Source organism: Gavia stellata, chromosome 34 (genome assembly GCF_030936135.1).
Source record: "Gavia stellata isolate bGavSte3 chromosome 34, bGavSte3.hap2, whole genome shotgun sequence".
In the NCBI taxonomy this organism is placed as follows: domain Eukaryota; kingdom Metazoa; phylum Chordata; class Aves; order Gaviiformes; family Gaviidae; genus Gavia; species Gavia stellata.
In genome coordinates this window covers 2,485,423-2,491,622 of record NC_082627.1, presented here as the reverse complement: position 1 = coordinate 2,491,622, position 6,200 = coordinate 2,485,423, and the positions used below count along the sequence as shown (strand labels likewise).

Below are 6,200 nucleotides of genomic sequence, written 5' to 3'. Positions count from 1 at the left end.
GCTGAAGTAGCTCAGCTGGGAGAGCGTTAGACTGAAGATCTAAAGGTCCCTGGTTCAACCCCGGGCTTCAGCAATGATTTTCTCCCTTAGATTTTGGCAGAGCCCATCTGCCTTCTTCCAGCCTGCCCCAGCCCTGCTTGCTCCTTCACCTCTTGCCAGAGCACAGTCCATGCTTTGTAGCTGCAGATCTGCAGCTTAGAAGGAGCCTTCCTCCAGCAGCACAAGTCCCCAGCCTCCCCCTGGGCAGGACTCTCCAGTCAGTGCTCCGTTGGGGTGGTCTCCTGCTGTCCCAACTTCCTTGCTCCAAAGTGACCGGGATCTCTCCTCTGCGGGGTCTCTGCAAGGACCCTGTCTCTCTCCTCTTTGCCATTCTCGATGCTGCACTGACTGCTCCCCTCCTCACACACCTTCACCTGCTCCTCAGTTCCCAGACCAGAGGCCGCCATCCCCTGAGACCCAGGGAGAGGCACTCCCTGGAGCTGAGGCCTGAAAGGCAGCATCCTCCCTCCAGGTGTCTGTCGCAGCGACACCTCTGATGTACCCAGGACAGTTGACAAAGCCGTGCTGAGGATCATCCACTGTAGTGCCTGGGCACCAGTGTTGTTTAGTCATGCGCTGTCCCGAGCAGAGTTTCTTGGCCCCTGTTGCCCCCTGCCGCAATGATCGGTGAAATACATATGTGCTCCTCTCTGGGCATCAGCTAGGGCACACAAAGCACAGGGGGATCCCTCTGGGGCCCCACATGAACATCCCTCTGCATCAGTTCCTTCCTGCTGCAAGGGCACAAGTCGGGACAGAAATGCCAGCAGTGGCCGCCTGGAGTCCTGCACAGAAGGTCACCAACTGTCACAGTGTCTTCACAACAGCCCCAGCTCAAACACTGGATGTCACTTTACCTCTCCACATTGACTTTCCTCTGCATATCCTGGCATTGCACATGGGTCTGTGTTCTCCATCCCCTCAGCACCAGACCCAGGGCCCACAGCACAAGTGTCTCAGTTGTCCCCCATTGCTTATCCCAACCTGCTCACCCACTAGACTGCACTGTCCAGCTCAGCTGCAGACCCTCAGAGCCATCAGTCCCTGCCCAGAGGAAGAAAGGCCTGCTCATGAGCTCCAACAAGATGTTGAGGTCCCCTCTTGCAACCTCTTGCTGCTATGGAACCCTGCTCGACCATTAGGAACACAGTGATGATGGCAACACAGCACACCCCCCTCTGTCTCCAGTCTCAGCCTCTCCCAGGTCAACCAGTCAGGCCAAGGAATGGCACATCCTGGACTATAGTCCCAAAGCAATGGGCATGTCCTAGACCCCTGCAGCTCTGATGTCTCAGCCAGTTCCCCAGGGATTCTCCTTCAGAGAAGTTTGGCTTTTGTCCTGACTGAGCACAAGTGAAGGAGGGAGAAGGAGAGACCATCTGTCCAAGCAAGGTTACTGTCTTGCCAGCTTTGAGCACGAGCTTGAAAATGCTTATCCACAGAGAAGGTGTCTGCAGAGCTATCACTGCTCCCAAAGTCCTTCGAGGTTGTTCTTGAGCTTTGGGGCCATGTGTGCAAAGCGGAACGGATGAGTAGTCCATCCCCTTCACTCCACTCAACCACTCCAGAAGTTCACAGTGACTGTGCTCTGGTTTGGATTCCCCCTAACCCTCACTCCCAGGCAGGGACTCCGTGGGGAAAATTCTATGGCATTGGGCAAGACAATGGTCCCAGCTGTAGCACCGCGAGGACACCATCCCTGCGTGTGCTCAATCCTTCGACCTCTCAGTTAACAGCTGAACATGCGCACCCACCCTGCCCCAGAGACCCCAGCCAGGGCTGTCCCAGGGCACGGCTTTGCCCTCAGGACAGTGCTCAGTGCTGCAGGAATGGGAAGGTCCCTGAGCCCAACCCAAACCCGCAGCCCCAGGGAGATGGAAGCTTGCCCTTCACCCCATCTCCAGGGGTGCTGGGGGGCAGAGGGGTGCAGGGGAGGCCTGGTGCCTGCATGAGGGGGGTGTGAGATTTCTGCCCCCATGTCCCCCTTCCGCATGCCCTGGGGTGCCATCAGAGCGTGGGGGCACCTCATCCCAGGGAGGGTCTTTCCCTCACCCTGTTGTTCTGCTCCTGATGTGGAGTTGGGGACAGTTGTGACACAGAGGGTTGTTTCCGTGGGTGGCAGAGGGGGCTCAGGGTAGGCCAGAGGGTGGGAGCGGTGCCTGCAGCAAGAGCCGCCTTCTGCCCCATCACCCTGCAGAGACGGTGAAGGAGCCATGCTCGGCAGTGCATCCCTGTGCCAGGATCAGGCGCCAGTGGGGAGGCAGTCCGGACTTCCCCCATCTCAGGAGGGTTCAAATGCTGTTTTCTGCTGAGGGTCCCTGGGCACCCACGGGACAAGAGGGCTGTGCTTGTCATAGCTATGTCATGGGAGGAGAGTTTTCTGCCTCCTCGCAGGAGTCAAGGGGGTGTAGGTCAGTGGAAGAGCACCCGCTTCCCATGCAAGAGGTTCCGGGTTCCATCTTCAGGGGTGTTTTTGCTCTGACTCACCAGGCTCGGCTGGGCGAGGGCTGGAGCTGGGGCTCTGCTCCTCTCCAGGTGCTGTGGGCCTGCCCTGCCCTCCCAGGGCCTGGTTATGGGGTAAGGAGGGCTGTGTGTGCTGCCTCTGCTGAGCCCCCTCCCAGAGGAGAGGCAGGCAGCTGTGCTGGACCTGAGTGCAGGTCACTGCCCTGCACCACAGACCCACCCCACACACCAGCCAGGGTCCCTGCTTGGCAGCACAGCCCCTGTGGGAAGGTGAGGGGTGGCCCTCAGGGAGGGGATAGACATCAGCAGCACCCTGGGTGCTGGCAATCCTTCGTGGCTGCACTCAGAGATGGGATGTGAGGGTGCTGGTCCAGCCCAGGTGTCCTTTGGCACCAGGGCCACACTTCCCCCGTGGCTTTCCAGAGGGACGGGTGTGAGATTGTCCTGTCTCCAGGTGGAGAACCCATACCACGTGGGAAGCAGCCCTCGGTGCCAGAGGGTCAGGGTGTCTGAGCTGAAGAGTGACATTTCTTACCCTGACCCTGTCTCCAGGTCCTTTTCCCTCTGCCATCACCCCCTGCTTGAGCAGAGCCTCAGCTCAGGGAACTCGGAGCTCCCGAGGTCAGGCACAGCCCTGCAGAGGTGGGACTGGTGGGGCCGGTGCCCACCTCTTGTTCCTGGGGGGTTTGGTGTCGCCATCCACCCCATGCTGGTGGGAACAGGGAGGCACAAGCCAGTGCACAGCCTTGCACAGACCGGGAGGGCAAGGACATGGTGCCTTGGCTGCTCCCCTGGCAAAACCGCCTGCAACCAAAATGGGGTGTGAGCCCTGGCGTTTCTCTGCAGGGTGCCCAGGCCCAGGAATGGTGGGCCCAGATTCTGAGAAATAATGTACAAAAGTGAAGCAAAGAAGAAGGGGTGTGGGGATATCTTCTGAACATGATGGTGGGTGCCAATATGGGCACTGACCTGCGAACTCAAGCCACCCCAGGTGGGTACTGTGGAGAAGAGCCCAGCGCCTGTCCCATGCCACCTGCCTGCCGTCTCTGCCCTCCCGCAAGTGTAAGGTTTCTCCCTTACTCTGGCACCTGGCAGAGGTTTGCCTCCTCCTTGGGGAGATGAGCCACCGGCCCTCAGTGTGTGTGAGGTGGCAGCACATCTGAGCAGAAAGAACCCATTCCATGACATTTTGGGGCCTGAACAGTCTGGCCCTGCAGGCTGGGTCCATTCCCTGGAGCAATGCAGGATTATCACCATGCCCCAGACCTGTGCTTGCTCCTGCAACCCCCAAGAACCCACCCAATGTCTGTGGTGGTGAGACCTCAACCCTCTGCACTGCTGCCCCATGCTGGGCAGAGTACGGCTGTGGAAAGCCCATGGGAGAACAGCTTTGCCAGGGCGAAACCCCCAAGGTGGTGGATGACATACATGGGGACTGCAAACACAGCCTCCATCCCCTGGTAAACTCCCACCGGGGCAGGCTCCAGCCCTGCATCTCCACAGGGAGAGAAGGGCCCATGGCTGGGGATGGAGGGGCTGACTCTGGGGCCAGGGGTTGCCAGCAGGAAAACTCTAGGGACCACTGTGGGAGGTGATGCATGGGCTGTGATCCCCCCTGGGGCTGGCTCGGGTGTTCAAGGCACCACAGCCACCTTAGGACTCCCTTCTGTGGGTCTACAGCTCACCCCAATATGGCAGCTCTGTCATGATCTCTGTGCTGTGGCACCAGTGTGGCTCAGGCAGGGCCAGGGGAAAGAGCAACTGGGGAACCCCAGGGTGAGGAAGTGGGTGCTCCCGCTGGGGTGCATTATGGGACCTTGCAGAGAGCCATTTTTGCTGGAAACTGTGGCTGCGAGGCTGAAATATCTCTATCAGTAGGAATATTCACAAGGGACCATGAGCTCTTGCAGCCCCACAGCCTGACCGCAAGCCCACTGTCCCCAAGACGTGCCCCTTCCCCACTGCCATGTCTTGGTGCTCTGCTCCCCCCAGTCAGCCTCAGGGAGACACCCCGACACCTGGGCAGGCAAGCGCCAGCTCTGGCTCAAACCCCAAAGCCTTTTAATAAGAACACACATGAAGGAATCATGTAAAAGCAGGGGAATAAAAATGGAGGACATGCCCGGCTGTTTCTGCTGCCCGTGGAAAAGGGAGACAGTTCCCTGGTGCTCACGGCTCTCCCAGATGCACAGACCTCTCCTCCCTCCCGGCTGCACCCAGCTGCACAGCCGGGACGGCCTCTCCTGGCCCGCGGCTCAGGGACTGCTGTGCACTGAGCTCTGCTCTCACAGCCTTTGTGTCCTCAGGGGGATGTGCCAGAGACACCTCTTCAGCATCGTCATAGCCCGTGCTCTCTGGGGACAGGCACCAGGCATCTCCCTCAGCTCCAGGGGCCCCAGCACTTCTCGGGGAGTGCAGGTTTGTCCCTGCAAGCAGCAAGGCAGGCCATTGCATGTTCATCCCATGGGCTGCCCCTCCTCATCAGTACATCACCTTCCTCCCTTCTCCTCAGCAGTCCTGAGATGTTCAGCTCCCTCTCCCACCCATGGTCCCCCCAAGCAAAACTCGAATGGACAGGTTCCCCCGTCCCAGGAGGTTGAGCTTTCAGTACGACAGCAATTCTTCTGGCACCAGGGATGGCACCCCAGGAACCGGCAGCGCTATCTTTCCCTCTTACCTCCAGGTGCATCCCTGGGCCCTGCTCCCTCCTCTGGTGCCCTGGGCATTTCCCAGCCTTCCTGCCCAGGGGCAGGATCCTCCCCAGGGTCAGAAGCCTCCCTGGCATCATCGTAGCCATCCACTGGGTCACCTCCAGCCAGGACAGGGATGTCTGAAAGGAGAGGGGAGCTGGTGACAGTGAGAAGATACGTCCTGCAGAGCAATGACAGGAGGATGCACAGGGACATGGGGCTCAGGCACTGGTGTTGGCAGCACCACAGAAGACTCCCCATGTCCTCCCCAACTCTGACGGTGACACTCAGTGACACTGCTGTTCCCCACACGTCTGCAGGGAGGAAAGATCCACCCCTTCTGGCCCCCTGTTACCTGGTGCTGACCCTGGACCATCCTCCTCCTTGCTGTCCCCAGGGTAGGGCTGCAGCTTGGTCAGGGACCTCTCTGAATAGGAGCCTGGCGAGAGGTGCAGCGGGTGTGATGGGAGTGCGCTCTGCTGACCCAGCTCATGGTCAGTGCTGCTGGGGACGGGGGACCCACAGAGCCAGGGCTGAGTGGGGAGGAGGGCTCAGGACTCACCCTGCTCCCCTGGGACAAACCCTGTCTCAAAGGGGCTCCCAGACATGCCCTGGGACAACCCCTTCCCTCAGCCCTCAGGATGCAGGGGCAGGCAGTGAGGGGCTGTCCCCAGCTGGGACGGGCAGAGCTGGTGGGGAGGAAGCTTCTGGCCTGGGCCAAGGACCTGGCTGCTCTCCCCACAGCCCCCACAGCCCCAGCGCTGCAGGGACTGTGGGTCAGGGGGCTGCAGGGGGTCATCCCTGGGTGAGGAAGTGGGGAAAGAGCCCTGCACATGTGCCCTCCAGGAGGGACGCACACCCACCTGAGCCGCTGAACCTTGCCTGCTTCTCCAAAGCTGGGCTGTAACCAATCTCCTCATAGACGGCCTCAGGGAAGGGCTCCCAAGCTCTCTCGGAGACTGCGGACAGAGGCAGGGCTGGCCCAGTGACACACAGGGAGGGGATGGG

The 6,200-nt window shown here is 60.1% G+C and overlaps 1 non-coding gene across 1 annotated transcript; it reads left to right on the top strand.

Annotated features, from left to right (window-relative positions):
* TRNAF-GAA (transfer RNA phenylalanine (anticodon GAA)) lies at window positions 1–73 on the top strand. Its single transcript has one exon. It is a non-coding gene; the product is annotated as a tRNA-Phe (tRNA).
* The last annotated feature ends 6,127 nt before the right edge of the window (window positions 74–6,200 follow it).